The sequence below is a fragment of the Adiantum capillus-veneris genome, chromosome 26 (assembly GCF_014529385.1).
Source record: "Adiantum capillus-veneris isolate H3 chromosome 26, ASM1452938v2, whole genome shotgun sequence".
NCBI classification, from domain to species: domain Eukaryota; kingdom Viridiplantae; phylum Streptophyta; class Polypodiopsida; order Polypodiales; family Pteridaceae; genus Adiantum; species Adiantum capillus-veneris.
The window spans coordinates 113,678,911-113,697,587 of NC_140956.1; positions in this window are offsets into that span (position 1 = coordinate 113,678,911).

The following is an 18,677-nucleotide window of genomic DNA, read 5'->3' on the forward strand; positions in this document are numbered from 1 at the left end:
TGATGCTTCAAACTGCCTGTGGAGAAGCCGGGCCTGCGTTTTTTTTTATTATGCTTGTTTGCTGCATTTGACGGTGCTTTTTAGAGCTGATGGCGCTGCTTTTTTTAGAGCTTCACAGCGTCGGTGCTATTTTTTTAAAAGACAGCCACGTGGGCTGCTGAGGGGCCAAGCAACGAAAACTTGCCGCTTCTCTAACGAAGTAATGATATTAATATAACACAACCCTCTCATATACATCCCCATTTTTTGGTGGCAAAAGCCTAAGTAACACATAGCTTTTTTTTTTTTTTGGGGGGGGGGGGGTTCAAGGGCTGGGAAGTCCACGCACCGGGGAGACCGCAGTCGTACGTGTCACCTCAAAAACTAAACCCGGCCACAAATTAAACCCCTTAAACTCGAACACTGCCTGTTGGCTTACAATAAAATGTTATAAAAATGGTCAAGGATACAACATGTGTGCGAGAGTGAGATGGCTAGCCCATGTGTCACAAAACCTGGGATGCGAGGTCCTAGATTCAAAATCGGGAGGCAGGGGCCTGATTTTTTGCGTTGTCTGGGTTTAGTTTCGCCTCGATTTTTGTGTTGCCCGGGTTGAGTCGCCTCAAGATCCCGCCTTGGACTTTCGGGTTGTCGATCCCCTTGCCCCTCCCCCCCTTTAATGATATGTGTCACTTAATATCGTGGGCAAAGGCCACAGAGATGCCTTCTCTATTTTTTGAGCTAAAAATAAGATTTATTTATTTTTATTTTAAATAAAAAAAATTATTAATTGGCTATAAAAGTTAATGGGCATTCATTAGAGAGAGAAGCATTGATGGAGGATCCTTTTCTCTAGAACCATCGTTGGGCACCACTCCTTCAATGGCGCTGAGCTCCTCCCTTTCTCTTGCCAATTTGCAATCTACACAAGGCTTCAGTCAACACGCAGCCAACAAGTAAAATGAATCGAAGAACAGGTGTTGTGTGATGTGTCAGGCACTTTTTACACACCCTCCCCTACTAGTTGGCCCGTGGAGCCCACGTGCGACCTCTTCCAACAAGCACATCCTGCAAGCAGCTCGTGCAGATGGTCCATTGGTCGCCTCTCCCACCAAAATTTGTGTGATGCCTTTATAGTTGGTCAAATCCTGCCCAATTCCACTTCGTACACGCTGCACCAGCTTGTGCTAAAGCCTCCTTTAAAGGAGCAGGCCGACAGGTGCAAAGAATACCTTGGAATAGCCTGACTCGAAGAAGTCAGAGCCCTCCATCACCCATGTTCTAAGTCTCTCTCTTCTCTCTCTGTGGAAGCTCTTGCAGTGGCCTTTCTCTCACGCCAGCACGCTAATGCAGGCAAATTTGTGCAACATGTTAAAGATCAACAAGGCAACCTAATTGGTTAGCTGCTCTTCCAAATTCAACAAATAATCCACCTTTTTGTGGAGATGGGCCCTGGCATGCCTCATCAAGATAAGCTTCGATTATAAGGAAATATATAAGAAGCTACAGTGAGCGCATTGACATATACTTTTGGAAATATGGTTTTGCTTCTAGTATAGAATGTGCTCAGACAAACTCTTGTTGTTGTAGATCATGACAAGGTGCTAGCTTCAAATTGGGCAAGCCTAAGCACCCATTTTAAATTTGCTAGGTGTAACCACCAAGGAAGCTAGCTTTGTGCTTCGGGTAAGGGCCGTTCTTGTGATCTCCCTCCCCCCTTCTCTCTCTCTCTCTCTCTCTCTCTCTCTCTCTCTCACACACACACACACACACACACACACACACACACACACACACACACACACACACACACACACACACACACACCTCATCTATAGAGGATCATAGTAAATGGAGGATGACTTCCATGGCTTCAAGGGGAAACAGTTGCGCACATCTTCAACTTCAAAGCTCTCTCTCTCTCTCTCTCTCTCTCTCTCTCTCTCTCTCTCTCTCTCTCTCCTCCTCCTCCTTATTACATATCTCCTAATATGCTTTTGTGTTTTCTAACTCCTCCAGTGGTGGTTGCAAGCTCTTACAAGGACTTAGCAAAGTAGCCAGTTTGAAGTGCACGAGTGGTCAATGAACCCGCCTTCTGAGTTTGAACACGTACCCACTTTGTGATGATGAGGGGGTGGCGTACAATATGAGCTCAAAATGCCACGTGTTTGTGTTTGTGTGTGTGTGTGTGTGTGTGTGTGTGTTACTTAAGTAAACATGTATGGAGTGAATAAAGCACAAATTACCTATGCAACATAAAGTTGGGCAACAAGTCTCTCCACAAATCCACCATGGCCTCATGGTCTGGCGCCCACAGTATGGATGAGTATTGCTCCTTGTGTGTGTGTGTGTGTGTGTGTGTGTGTGTGTGTGAGAGAGAGAGAGAGAGAGAGAGAGAGAGAGAGAGAGAGAGAGAGAGAGAGATAAAGGCTACAATTCTTATGATGTAGATTTAGCTTGGGATCTATTGCGTAAGAACTCAACCCTCAAGGCAATGTGGTACACTACATTGGAGTTAAGGCTAGCTCTAGAGATGCTTTGTGACTTCCCCCTTGCATATCGACCATAGCACCATCAGTTTCCTTTTCTAATAGGATATCAAAATTATCGTGGACTCCATCCAATCTCTACAGATTCCACTTGTTTACCATTTTCTCACTATCGTAAGGGACAATATTTTCTCTTTTCCTTCTATTGGAATTGTAGGTATAGAATTTCAAACTTTGTTAGGGAGAGGTCACACAAATTAAAGCATGTTAGCTTTGGAAAATTAAAAAAGGACCTCTACTTATCTTGATGAGGTTAACACTAGAATGGTAACCTAACAGGACATAAAAGTGTCCTTTCAGGGTTTTGGGAAAAAATTCCACAACCATATTAGATCCACTCATTTTGGAAAATCCTTTCATGAGCTTATAGTTCAATAACTACTACATATGGAAAAAATGAGAAACTTGTAATTTTTATCATCCCTTGGTCACTACAAGCCTCCAAAGTTGATGGACCAGTGCATTTTGCCCAAAACAACAATTTCTTACGGTTGATTGCATATAAATAAGAGTGGGGATTTTTGTAGGACATGAGATAAAATGCCCCGTTAACTTCAATGGGTTGGTGACCAAAACATATGGTTGCTTTTATCTCACTAATTTTTATTTGGGCAAAAAGAATAGGTACAAAAAAGTTGCATTTTTGCCGTTCTGCGGACCTATCATCAAAGTTTCTATAGTCACGCTCAATACAGATACTATATACATGTTTTCTTAGTTCCCTTTGGGCCTTTGGATTCAAAAGGAGCCATGGAGCATGTCAAAAGGATAATGGATCTCTTACAATTGGAACCTTGGGGGCAATGATAAAGTGCTAAATACAGCAAACATGAAAAAACTGGGTTTAGCATTATGACCTCTAGAAACCCATAGAAACTACTCAATATCTAGCCAAGTTTGTAGTCTATGATTAGATATGGTTACTACCTACAAAATACACACAATTGGCCTAAGAAACTAGCAATATTGAGAAAGTTATACTTGCTACTCTAAAATGTATCGTATTCTTCAGCAATCAAAAAACTCAACCGTCATCATATACTATGCTATATAGCATATTAGGTCCCCCAAAACTCAAGGAAGATTAGCTTTATGTTATATATTACACTTACACAATCAAAATTGAATTTGGATATCAAGAAAGCCCCCAAAAAAATCATAAAAGTGCTAATTTTGGCCAAAAAACAGGATTATGCAATTCTTGTAAATTGGTCATAACTTTCAATTTTAACACTTAGCTCTCCCTACAAGCATCAAAACATGTTGAAAACTATGAAGGTCTAACCTCTAGCCATCTAAACCTCATAAACATGAAGTTTAGAGTGGTATAGTTGCCAAAAATTGAAAAAAAGCCAAAAACAGGACCCGTTTTTTCACATAGTTTAGGTTCAAAAATGTTGTGCAAGAGTAAGGTTTGGTGAGATCGATACTAAAAAAAAAAGCTAAGTTTTTTTCAGCTCATAAGGCAAATTTGTGGATATATAGCAGCTAGAAATCCATTCTCATACTCTTCAAATAATTCAAGCAAAATGGTCACTTAACAGGACACCAAAATGTCCAAGGACATAAAAGTGTCATGTTACCATTCTAGTGTTAAGGAGCAGTATTCATCTCATAGAATAAGTTTGTAGGCACGGTCATGACCTCAAAATTGAAGACATATTTGAGTTTTTTCCTAGTTCTTCACCATGGGCATCTCCCATGCTGCGAAAAAAAGGACGATAGTATGTGCATGTGTGTAGATTATCGTGGTTTGAATATGGCTACCATTAAGAATAAGTATCCATTTCCACGGGTGGATGAGTTGTTTGATAAACTCACCCATGCCTGTATTTTTACGAAAATAAAATTGCACTTAGGGTATCATTAGCTATGAATTTGGCTTGCGGATATACCTAAAACTTCTTTTCAAACACGGTTTGGACATTATGAATTTTTGGTTATGCTTTTTGGCTTAACCAATGTGCTAACTACTGTCATGACGCTCATGGATGGTGTTTTGAAACCATATCCAAGCAAATTTTTAATTGTTTTTTTGAATGAAATTCTACTATATAGTGCATCTAAAGAAGAGCACTTAGAACATTTGAAGCATGTGTTTGATCTGCTCTAGCAACATAAGTTATATGCTAAGGAATCCAAGTGTGATTTTAAAAAAGAAAAAAATTGCTATTTGGGGCATGTAATTTTTGTTGCAGGCCTACATATACATCAATCCAAAGTGGATGCCATCCATAACTAGCCTTCTCCAAAAAAATTGGAAGAGTTTTGGATTTTCTTTGGATTTGTTCCTATGAAAAACTAAATGAAAATGAAGGGAAAAGCATTTCATTGGGGAGAATCTCAATAGCAAAGCTTCAATGCACTTAAGGTCACTCTAGCTAGTGCACCCATCTTAGTTATTGTGGATCCAATGAAACCATTTGTGCGCAAAATAGATGCTAGTAATTGAGTTATCGGAGCAGTTCTTCTGCAAGCAGAAAGGCCAATTTCATTTGAAGCAAGAAACTCGATTCTGCACAGCTTGATTATTCTTCTTTTTAAAAAGATCTCTATGCAAGAGTGTCCACTTTGAAAATGTGGTGCCATTACTTGTATGGTGCTCTATTTGAAATAGCGTTTGACCATGAAAGTATCAAGTGGTTTACACAACAATCTAACTTGAAGGGTCGAAAGGCCAGGTGGATTGAGATTCTTCAAGAGAATGATGCAAAGCTCCAATATCATAAAGGACGATACAATGTGGTAGCTGATGCTCTTAGTAGAATGCTTGAGGTCTTCGCAGAACTTATAAGTGAGTTTTTGGAATCTCTAAAGGGTATTTACGAGCATGATGATGCATACTCCAAAGTGTGGAGCCATGTTAAAATGAGGGATCCTTTTCACTCCAATGTTGGTAGTGTGTCTAATTCCTCCACACCCGGCTCTCCTCTTTCGAGTGATGTAATGGAAATGGCCTATGAACTTTGAGAGTAGCGGAATTAGGAAATTAGATAAAGCACTTTTGTGAGATTACTTTCTGAGCATAGCGGGTGAACTTAATTGATGATAGCAACATAAACATGGTACTTAGTTAACTTGGCATGAACAATACTTTTGCAAGAGAGAGAGAGTTTAGAGAACATGACAATAGTTGAGGACCGGATTCATATGGAGCCGATCCCCCCTCCAATAGGCATTTGTATTATAGTTTCTCCCATCAAGAGAGACTTGGTACAATACAATCTTTGTGTTCCTTGTGACCTACGTGATGCAATGAAGATGGAAAGCTTCATGCATCACAAACATAACATTAACTTTATAGAAAGCATTAACTATCCAAGCCTCAGTCCCAAGACCTCAAACACCTTCAAAGGTGGAGAGATTTAGTAGGGAATGAGGGTAAGGAAGAGGAAGAAGAAACATTCCATAGGAGAAAGAAATAGTTCCTCACTTATCATCACTCTTTTTGCTAGCATACATAACAGCATAGTAATGAAGATGGAAAGCTTAAGCATTGAAGCATGGCTCTTGGTTGGATTTGCATTCCATAGCCAAGAGTGTTGGTGTAGGCTCTCACTTCTCACAAACTTGGAGAAGGAGGTGGAGTTCCTCTATTTTCATCAAGTGAGAATGAATCCACAAAATGAGTGCCTGTGTGTGTGTGTGTGTGTGTGTGTGTGTGTGTGTGGTGTATTACCCCCCCCCCCCCCCTAGCACACCCCTTGCTTGCTTGGGCGAGTTCTACCTTTTTCTCATGCCTCAAACTCATTGGACCCCTCTCCCCCCTAGCCAATCACATGCATCATGCATTTCAAGTACATGGGTAGTCTTTGGACAAGTGTCCTCCTTACCCCTTAGAGAGAGAGAGCTTGAAAATATCTAGATATTTGTTGGATGGAACTAAAAGCTCATTGGACCCCTCTTTAGCCCAACCAATAGCATTCAAGCGCACCTTGTGGCTAAGCATAGGGAGAGTCTGACATGTGTCCCATGTGCCTCTTTAGAAAAGGGGTGCCCTTTGGGTGAGTGTGTTAGACAAGGGAAACTAGAACTCAGGAGTCCATCGCCCAACCACCCACTATATAGCATGGATCCTAGCCCTTTGCCCTAGTTGGACTCCCTTTCCACACTGCCTAACCCGGCCTTGCCCTTGTATAGTCCAGCCTTGCCGTTGTCCTTACATTACTCCCCCCTTAAAGAAGAGTTTTCGTCCTCAAAAACAAAAGTGGGGAACTTTTTCTTAAGAACACTAATGTTTTTCCAAGTGGCACCTTCCTCGGGTCGATCTTTCCACTTGATTAAGGCTTGTTGACGTACATGATTATGCGTATGTAACTCATGATAGTCGCGTTCAGGTTCATGCGGTAAGGTAAGAGGTTCAACGAAATCAACCAAATTTTTTTGGTCAATGACATTGTCGTCCCCATGTAACGGCTTACATGAAACACCGGATGAATACGAGAATGTGTAGGTAGCAATAATTTGTAGGCACAATCACCTACTTGCTTGAGTATTTTGAAAGGCCCACAATATCGGGGAGATAATTTAGGTGCTAGCCCAGTTTTCAGACTTTCTGAATGTTCTGGCACACGTAAAAATACTTCCTCCCCTTCCTCAAAGGTAACTTGCCGACGTTTCTCATCAGCATACTTCTTATACCGATCCTACGCTTGTCGGACATTCTGACGAGCGAGTTTCAGCATATCCATGTGGTCTTGGAGAAAATCCTTAACATGTTGGAGCTTTTCGGTTGCCAATCCCACCGTAACAAGTGACCTAGGTTGAAAACCATACATGAGCATGAAAGGACTAAATCCAATTGTGACATGCTTAGCACTATTGTAGGTAAGCTTGAGAATAGGTAAGTATTCCTCCCAGTCTGAGTGTTTTTTGCTGACGTATGCTCTTAGAATATCCTCTAGCACTTGGTTAACTCATTCAGTCTGACCATCTGTTTCTGTACGATCGGCTGTACTGAGGTTTAGTTGTGTACCCAACCGTTTGAACACAGCCCTCCAAAGTTGACTGTTAAACTTGGGATCACGGTCACTGACAATGTTACTTGGCAAACCATACAACTTGTATAGATTGTCCACAAATAACTTGGCTAGTTCTGGAGTCTTAACCGTTGATTTGGTTGGACTAAACTTACATAGTTTAGTCAACCGGTCTACGACCACCCATACCGAGTCACGACCTTGTACAGTGGTTGGTAAATCCATAATAAAGTCCATAGAGATACTTCCCCATTTTCCATTGGGAATATCCAAAGGATGTAAGAGTCCTCCTGCTTTCAGGCGCTCTGCTTTGTTAACTTGACATTTTGGGCAATGCAAGACATAAGCTTGAATAAAGCCATGTAAACCTGGCCAGTAAAACTGTCATCGTATGAGAGCATAAGTCTTTCTAATACCAGGATGCCCTGCACTTGGACTATCATGACATTCATAAAGAATTTGGCGCCGAATGTCTGTGTCCGTCGGTACACAAACTTTCCCCTTATGGAGTAGGTACCCATTGTCGATGGTGAAATGCTTCCATTGCTGTAGTTCTCACTCGATAGAGGAGAACTAGGTGTGGAGGTTAACGTTACACTACCATCATTGGAGTGAGAAGGATCCCTCATTTGTACATGGCTCCACACTTTGGAATATGCCTCATCATGCTCATATTTGCCTTTGAGAGAATCCAAAATTCACTATACGAAGTTCCGTGAACAAGAGAGAATTGATCTCCGGCATACGACTTAGAGCGTCAGCCATCACATTATATCGACCTTTACGATACCAGAGCTTGGCGTCATATTCCTGAAGAATCTTGGCCCACCCGACTTTTCGACCCTTCAAATCCGTTTGTTGTGTAAACCACTTGATGCTTTCATGGTCAAACACAATCTCAAACTGAGCACCATACAAATAATGCCACCATGTTTTTAAGGCAGACACTATTGCATGGAGTTCACGCTCATAAGCAGAGTAGTTCTGCTGAGCTGCATCAAGCTTCTTGCTTTCAAATGAAATTGGCCGTCCGTATTGTAACAGGACTGCTCCAATAGCACGGTCACTGGCATCCGTTTCCAAAACGAATGGTTTCAAAGGATCTACAATAGCTAGTATGGGAGTTGTAGCTAATGCATCCTTGAGCGTATCGAAACTGTGCTGTTGAGCGGGTCCCCACTGAAAAGCTTTGCCTTTTCCTTTTAGTTGATCCATCATGGGAACAACAATATTAGCATAGTTTTTAACGAACCTTTGATAAAAACCTGCAAATCCTAAAAAAATCTGTAACTCTTCTAGATTTTTAAGAGAAGGCCATTGCCAGATTGTATCCACTTTGGATTGATCCATATATAGCCCATTAGTTGAAATAACATGCCCCAGATAGTGAATTTCTTCTTTCAAAAAATCACACTTACATTCCTTGACATATAATTTATTTGTTCGTAACAATTCGAACACCTGCCTTAGATGTTGTAAGTATTCTTCTTCAGAAGCACTGTAGACTAAAATGTCATCGAGAAAAACGATGACAAATTTGCCCAAGTACGGCTTCAAGACACTATCCATAAGTGTCATGAATGTTGCGGGCGCATTGGTTAACCCAAAGGGCATCACCAAAAACTCGTAGTGTCCAAACCTTGTTCGGATGCAATTTTGGGTATATCAGCAAGTTGAATACAAACTTGGTGATAACCTGACCACAAGTCTATTTTCGTAAAAATGCGAGCATGAGTGAGTTTGTCGAACAACTCATCCACTCGTGGCAATGGGTACTTGTTCTTAACCGTAACCGCATTTAAGCCACGGCAGTCTACTGCCGTCTTTTTTCTTCACTAATAGGATAGGAGAAGCCCATGGTGAAGAACTGGGTTGGATAACCTTCTGCTAAGGTAGTCAGTAAGCTGACGTTCCACCTCAGCAGCTTCAGAGTAACTCATATGGTAGGGAGGTTTACTAACAGGTTTACTGCCTGCAACCACATCGATGCTATGTTGCACCGATCGTGTCGGCGGTAATCCTGGTGGCAAATCATTAGAAAAAACATCTTGAAATTCCTTTAATAATTTTTGTAACTCACTAGCAATGTTTGCTTGTTTGGAAGTAGCATTGGTGGAAGAGATGAGAGAGAAGCATGCAGCGTTGAGGAATGTTCAACAGATTCAATGTTAAAGAGAAAATGAGACAATGAGTAACACAAGAAAACTCGATCTATTCATTAGCAGAAACGAGTTGCATAAGCTCAACTGTACATATCAATGGTGAAGAAGGTACATCTTTCTCTCCTAACAACAACACATGTGCGCCATGGGATTCGAACATCAAGCTGTTGTGCTCATAGCTACGCTTCAGTGATGGTCCTAGGCTATGCAACCATTTCCTACCAAGGACCACATCTGCCCTCTCCATGTTCATAACCTGAAAATCCAAGGATGTGGAGTAACCTTGTACTTCCAATGGAACAGCTCGGACTTGAGTATCCCAGATTTCGGTATCATGTCCATTCATCATTGCTACCTTGTAGCGGTGGGTACTCGGAGTTTGAGGCAATTTCAGTTTTTTCACCAATCTGTAATTGATGAAATTGTGAGTAGCACCGTTATCTACCGCTTGTAGAGATCCATGCATACGTACTAACTCAAGTGGTCCGGAGGTCTGTTGCCACATGGAAGCTGTGAGACAACATTCATGCACCACCTCGGTGTGTGTTACTTCCACTGTAGAGAATTGTGAAGAAGACTCAAGAGGCAGCAATTGCATCATGTGCATTGCTTTTTCCTTGCCATGAACAGCAGATTCCCCCTTGGGACAATCCTTTTTGCCATGACCGCTTCCTAAACATTGAAAACATAATTTCTCTTTCTTAGCTTTATCAAAGTCCTCAAAAGAGAGAGGACCTCTGGACCCCTTGGGTTTTTTAGATGCTTCTGAATTGGCTACTATAAATTTCCTTTTATTGTGCCCATACTGTGTGTGTGTATTACCATGTGTGTTAGCAGGCACGTGAGTATTGTGTGCTTTCTTTTCATCTGGATCATCGTGAACATGTGCTTTCACTATGGCTTCCTCAAGTGTTTTAGGGTCTTGGGTCTTGACGTGCTTCTTAAGCTCTGGTGTTACTTGCTGAAAGTTATCTAAGCCTTCCAACTGGAGGATAACATCCCGATAGTGAGATATATATTCAAGTAATGATGGGTATTGGTGCATGAAACACGTGTCCCAAGCCGTCCAATTCCAATCTGTTTCATTTGTAGGCAAAAATTCATTGCGAAACATAGCTTCAAAAGCTGCCCAACTCTGTGGTATGATAGTCTTCTCCTTGAGAGACATCCACCATTTGTAGGCCTTGCCTTCTAGAGTTAAGCTCGTTTGCAGTGCTCTGACTGCGTCCGGAGTACGCCGTAAGGCGTGAATTCCATCCCACTTGCTGAGAAAGATATTCACTGCATCTTTATTGTGATCGTGGTCTTCTCCCTTAAAAGTTGGTGGTTTGGTGTTTTTCAACAACTCATCCACCTCTTTTGCAGTGAGAGTGTGCAAAGTATCAGCAGTTGGACATTGTCCTTGATTAGAAGGGCCTTGCCTCTGTGTAGCAACGTGCTCATGCATGTGCTTGTCAGCAGGACCCTTGGACTGCTGCTGCATTAATTGGATCACTAATGTGGATAATTGAGTGACGTTTTCATTTAAAGATTTAAAATTTCCTTCCATGACTGATATGCGTGTCTGAAGTGCACGAAATTCTTGAATGTCGAGCAATTCATAAGTGTCGTCACCTGCCGTAGCATCGCGGGCACTCTCCTTGAGAGCATCCGGCCGTGAGCCATCATGGGCAGGATCAGGCGTATTTTGCTCGAAATCAAAAGTCATATTGATATCTGAATCCATGGCGACACAGTGCAGTGAAAGGAATAGTTAGAAAAATACCTGAAATTGAGAGCACTGCAAAGGTTAATTAGCCTTGCTAATCCCGTTGAAATCGATATTTTCCAAGTCAAAATCGATCCAAATGCCAACCGTGTAGGGAAATCCTTAACCGGTTGTAGCCGAATCGAGTATAAGTAGAATTGCTTTCGATCGCAATCAAATTTGAGAAATAATGTCGCTTGTGACTCCCCTTGAGACGCTTTATTAATTCTCTGATTTTTTGTAGGTAGTACGTAGAAAATTTGTGTGGGTATGTGTGCTTTCCGGCCCTACCTTCCATCCCCTCGGATCTATGCTTACTAACTCCGGAGGTCGGAGCTCCTTGCTTGATGCGGGGTGTGTATCACCCCTAGTTTCAATAAAGTCCTAAGGCCAAAGACCTTAGGCGTTTTTGGGTGTGAATTCAAAGCTTCTCAATCGGCATGGCAAGTAGCAGTAGCGCGCGAGGAGCTGTTGAGAGAGATGGTGGTCTCTATAGTGCGAAGCGGGCTTCGGCCCTCGGTCGAGCTTTTCTCCTCAGCCTGGCGCGATGCCGTAGAGCCCGCAAGGGTGCAGTTTGGTGCAGGGCGCACTTCGGCCGCTTCCCTCACAAGGGGTGTTGCCCACGTCATCTTCTTCGTCCTCCTCATAGGGGGTGAGCTCCACGGCCTCCTTGACCCCGACATGCAAAAGCATGCAAGAATTGTGTGGCTCCCCTCCTCCACGGCTGTGCCCTTCCAAAAATTAGAAACCTTGCTCTTGATACCAATGTTAGACAAGGGGAACTAGAACTCAGGAGTCCACCGCCCAACCACCCACTATATAGCATGGCTCCTAGCCCTTTGCCTTAGTTGGACTCCCTTTCCACACTACCTAGCCCGGCCTTGCCCTTGTCTAGTCTGGCCTTGCCGTTGTCCTTACAAAGTGGGAGGTTAAGTCAAAGATTCCCCTAACTTTGGGGCTTTCCCCCTCCTTTGTAGGGTCTCTTTTTGACTCAAGCACCTTACCCCCCATGCATGGGAAGCTTCTCAAGCACCTTCCTCATTAAGCATGACAGGCACCTCAAGCACCTTAGTCATCAAGCACGACAAGCACCTCAAGCTTAGGTCGGGTTCCCACCTCAAGCTTAGCCCTAGCTGGCCTAAGGTCAAAGTACTTTTAACACTAACTATTGGAGGTCTTTAATGAAGCCAACCCTAAGGTCTTTTAAGCTCCATTAGATGTACGTTGCTCTTTGATAGACTACCTCCTTTTGGACCCGTATTGAGATGTAACCATCTCTCCTCTTGGTCCCATGCTGAGATAAGTCTAGAAGCACTTATTGCACATTGCTCTTTGGTAGACCATCTCTTTTTGGTCCCCTGCTGAGATAGGTCTAGAAGCACATGTCTCTATTCTAACTCTTGTTCCCGTTTATTCTCCCACATTAAATGATTAGAGAAAATCATTTGGATAAGCTAGATATTAGATTTTATGACAAGTGATGAGCTGAATATATGAAAGAATTTTTTCATTGATAATGGGTACCTATTCCACAAGGGGAGAGTTTGTGTACTAATGGACGTAGACATTCGGAGTCAAATTCTTTATGAATGTCATGTCAATCCCAAAGCAGGGCACCCAAGCATATGTCGGCAATTTTACTAGTGAGGCTTACATTGGTATGTTCAAGATTATGTCTTCCATTTTCAAAAATGTCAAGTTAATAAAGCAAAACACATGAAGGCAGGAGGTCACTTACATCCTTTGTGTACTAATGGACGTAGACAGTCGGAGTCAAATTCTTTATGAATGTCATGTCAATCCCAAAGCAGGGCACCCAAGCATATGTCGGCAATTTTATTAGTGAGGCTTACATCGGTATGTTCAAGATTATGTCTTCCATTTTCAAAAATGTCAAGTTAATAAAGCAAAACACATGAAGGCAGAAGGTCACTTACATGGCAATCCCAAAGCAGGGCACCCAAGCATATGTCGGCAATTTTACTAGTGAGGCTTACATCGGTATGTTCAAGATTATGTCTTCCATTTTCAAAAATGTCAAGTTAATAAAGCAAAACACATGAAGGCAGGAGGTCACTTACATCCTTTGGAGATTTTTAATGGTAAATGAGAGAGTATCTCTATGGATTTCATTGTGGGTCTATCAACCACCATGTGAGGTCATGGCTTGGTATGGGTGATTGTAGATATCTTGACTACACTTTGTAAGTTTATTTGGACCAAATCCACAAAAACTCAAGAGCTATCGAAGTTTTTTTGTTGACAATCTATCAAGTTTATATGGATTCCGTAGTGAGTGACTGTAATCTCAAGTTTTAACAGTCATTTCTGGAGGGATGTATTTAAACAATTGGGAACACAACTCAATATTAGTACTGCAGATCACTCGGAGATGGATGAGCAGAGTGAACGGGTTAATCAAGTGCTACAGGATATGCTAAGGGCATAAGTTAGCAATAAGCAATTCGATTGGGAAGAATATTTCCCTATTTGGAGTTTGCTTATAGTAGTGCCACACATGTTACGACTAGGTTTAGTCCCTTCATGCTTATGTATGGTTTTCAACTCAGGTGCCAGTTTCGGTGGAGTTGGCTACCGAGAAAATTTAGCAGGTTAAGGACTTTATCCAATACCATATGAATATGCTGAAAATTTCTTGCGAGAAGCTCAAGATAGATACAAAAAGTATGTTGATAAGAAACATCAACAAATCACCTTCATGGAAGGTGAAGAGGTATTCTAACATGTTCCAGAGCATTCAAAGAGTCTAAAAACTTGTTCTACTCCTAAGTTATCTCCTAGGTATTACAAAATACTCAAGTGGGTTGGAGATATGGCCTACAACTTTCTTTACCCACCCACTCTCGTATTCATTAGGTTTTTTATGTAAGTCATTTATGTAAACAATTGCATAGGGATGACAATGTCATTAATCATCAGGTTTTGGTTGATTTTCATTTTAGACTATCATGATTTATGCATTCATCATTGTGTGCATCATGAAGCACTAGTTAAGTGGAACAATAAACGTAAAGAAGATGCCACGTGGGAAACATTAGCGTTCTTAAGAAGAAATACCCCACTTTTGTTTTCGAGGACAAAAATGATTCTCCAAGGGGGGAGTAATTGGAGGCCAAGGGTCGGGTGCAATGAAAATGGGGAAAATGGGAACACACCCAACAACCAACCAAAATGCCTCTCTATAGCCCAGTTTTCCACAACACCCCTATCCCCTAGTTAGCACACACTCATACACCCAATCTGCAAACTGTCACTACCCCTACCCGTACCTGACCAGCCCCGACTACACACACCCAGTCACAAAGCATACCATAATAGCTTTTGCCTTTGACCCTTTAGAGTACTCTTGCTGCAAGGATTGCTGCTATTAGAGTTGTTTTGCCTACAGCTAAGCAAGCTCGTTGGGATGTGAAAGATGCGTAGGCTCATGTATTGATTGTGTTGTCTATGAAGCGCACTATTACTCCCCACATATGGATCTAAAATCGACCAACTCATAGACCTTTGCTAAATCTCTTGCATATACAATACCCATCGATATGCAATCCCAAGCTTGATAGCATCTCTAGACGGTTAAAGATCCCCGATAGTCAAAAGTTGGTCTCCACGCTTCTATCCTCATGGCATACACTGCATCCACATAGAAAACATCTGTACACTCGGGTTTTATGTCCTTTGTACCCACCCCACTTGCACAAAAAAAGACTCAAATACATGACACACACATAGGCATGAGAGCGAGATAGAGAAAATTGACAAGAATTGGGAGTCGAGCTGGTTAATACTGTGGATAAATCGTTCAATAAAAAGTGTCCAATGACAAAATTGTAACCTTCCTCTGTCCTACTACTACAAGCCACCTCTCCAAGCTTGACATATACCCATTCCCTTGTGGCGCACCTCTTCACTTTTGTCCTCCTTCTTTTAGCCTTGCTTTCAACACTCATGTGCTCCTCCCGCTTTTTGTACAACCAACAACCTCTTCTTTCCCTTGGAGGCTTTCATATCCTCTTAGTTGATCCTTGAAGGTCTATGATGCCTTACATGCCTTGTATCACCATGCACTATGGAGCTACCCTTCCCCTCCTTCCTCCAACGCTCACAACCTTACTTTGCATAAAACCATCCTCAAGCATGCCCCTCCTTCAACCCTTTTCTTTTCACTCGACTGGCCAATTTTATGGCTTGGTAGAGCTATTGGGTAACGGCCTCTCCTTCCATGGAAACCCTTGGTGGCTTCTTCTTCAATTGCACCCGACAATTCCCCACCTCCTCAGCGCCACCATGCAACTCGTGATACTCTCCTATCTCTGCAAGTGTTGCCACTGTGCTTGTTGCAAGCAACATGTCCTTGTTGCCGTCCTTAATGACACATGGCAAAAAACCTCCAGTCCATCTCCTGCTGTAGTGACTCCTTCCCAGCTCTAACAACTACCACCCATAGAAATCGAAGGCAACCTCTCCATTTCTTGCTTGTGTCTCTTCAGAGGTGCCCTTCTACACCTTATGTGCAGTCCTCCCTTTATATGCAGCCTACGACCACTCCTTCCCCTTTTAGCGCCACGAGATAGCTCTCTTTTTTTAGCTCATGGCCTCCATCCATGTTGTTAAAAAAAGCGCCCTCCAATCACCTTAGTTTTTTGGTTAGCTTTAGGCTAACTTCAACTTACCGTTTTTCAAAAAGAAAAATAAATCCTAGCTTAGTCTCGCTTCCCACGCCCACAACTGCCGACCACCAGTACATAGAAAAACCTCCTATTTAGCCTCCTTTGTTGCCTTCTCCTTCTCCCATCGATCGCATGCCACTTCACTTCAAACTTAGTTTATTGCTTATGAGAAGGATTACATTGCATCAGACTCTGCATGCTGTAGCGACATCAATACCTTTTTGTACATGTGCCAAGGCCTCCCGGCCACTTGTGAGCATATGCCTCCTCATAAATACACATCACACAGTACTTTGTAACAATATTTTCTTGTGCCGATGAACTCATTGCCATGAATAAATATGATCCTTTCCGCACCAAAGGCCCTTGAATGTCGAGAACTCATCGAGAGAGGCGACGACCGCCATAAGTGTCGATTAATTTGAAGCTACAATTGCCTACTTGTCATGTTATCCAATCAGAGAGATGCTAGGCATTGACATTCAAATACCTAAAGATATTTAAACTCATGGAACTCAAGCAATCTCTTGACGGTACATATCATGATATCATTGCCCACCTCACATTGCATCCGACTTTGCATGCCATAGTGGCATCAATACCTTTTTGTACATGTGCCAAGGCCTCCCGGTCACTTGTGAGCATAGGCCTCCTCATAAATATGCATCACATAGTACTTTGTAACAATATTTTCTTGTGCCGATGAACTCATTGCCACGAATAAATATGATCCTTTCCGCACCAAAAGGCCCTTGAATGTTGAGAACTCACCGAGAGAGGCAACGACTGCCACGAGTGTCGATTAATTTGAAGCTAAAATTGCCTATGTGCCATGTTATCCAATCAAGAGATGCTAAGCATTGGCCTTCAAATAACTAAAGGCATTTAAACTTGCCGAACTTGAGTAATCTCTTGACGGTACATATCATGATATCATTGCCCGTTCTGATCATCAATTAGCAGCAAGACGCTTCGCTCTTGCATGACTTCAAATGTAAAGATTTGGCCTACTAAATGCCTCATCTGGCTACACATTGCCTGCTCCTCTCCACATCTAGCACATGCTCCAACCCTTTGCCATCCACTTGGTAGCTTGCATGTATCTACTTTTGGCCTATCCCTGGGTCCACAAGGTTTGGTTGCACCATCATTGCCCACCCCCTAGTTCAGCATTTATGTTCAACCACTATGTTACTTATGTATAATAGGACTGTAGCATAAGAAAAAATTCACGCACCATCATTGCCCACCCCCTAGTTCAGCATTCATGTTCACCCACTATGTTACTTATGTATAATAGGATTGTAACAAGAAAAAAATCATATATAATAGCTTGTATAATGAGCTGACATATGAGAGAATGATATATAGTAGAGGCATAGATATAATAAGATTGTTCAAGGCAAAGTGATGTATAACATCTATATAGATAACAAAGAAATAAAGAGAGAGAAGGAATCATCATTTGCACTACCTGTTACCATATACATGTGGTAGTGATGTGTGTGAACACACTTGGACCGCACGTGCATTTTTTCCCTCACTAGGAGGTTTTTCCCCTCGTGCATTGTATATACGCCCATCATTCTAGGCCTATCTATCTTTCCATTTCACACTAAGTAATATACTCTCTGTTGTGTGCCTTGATCTTCCTTTGTCGTCTCCAAGTTGTGTGTCTCTTCCTACAACCCTAATTCCAACAATCCGTATTAGAGCAAGTTGCGTCCTCCCGAGCTTAGCTGCCAGCAGCTCCAGCAAACACCTGCTTACTTTCTCTGACTTCTGTGAGCTTTGGCGAGCGTTTCCAAGTCAAAAAATATTTTGTGCAAGCCTTTAGAGCTTAGTCTACTCAGATTTTTGATTCGGGCTCATTTCGGCCTCCACTATAGGGAGTATTGCGTAGGCTATTGCATCATTTTGTGCAAAATTTCTGTCAGTGCCATTTTTTGCACAACAGGTCCTGTACAATCTTTTACGGTTTGTGCTATACAGCACGTGTTGTTCTCGCTTCGTTTATCCTCTTTTTGAGCAGTTTTTACATCAGGTGCAACATTCACCATGGCTGACAACAACACAAATGTGTTCAAGATGTTTGATGCTAAGGACAAATATGGGTAAAATTACCATATGTGGGCTTACATGATGCAACATGTCCTTGTGTCAAAGGGCATATCGAACATTGTGCAGGGCATCACTCCAGGGTGGATTTGTTACCATATACATGTGGTAGTGAGATGTGTGAACACACTTAGGATCGCTAGGGCATTTTTTCCCTCAATAGGAGGTCCCCCCCCCCCGCGTGCATTTTATATACGCCCATCATTCTAGAGATATCTGTTGGGGTATAAAGCCCAATGTGGTCGCCCAGGTAAGTGGGCGGGCCGCCAGGTATGTACACATATTCTTTTGTAAAAACCTAATAAGAACTCACTATGCTCTACACATTACAGTAGAGCGAGTTCACCATATCGTCGTGCTCTTATTCTCGCACTCTCTCTCGCGTCGCACTTCCGCTCGTACTCCTTCAACTGGTATCAGAGCTCAGATCAAGGCTCGGGGCAGCACTGCAGGAG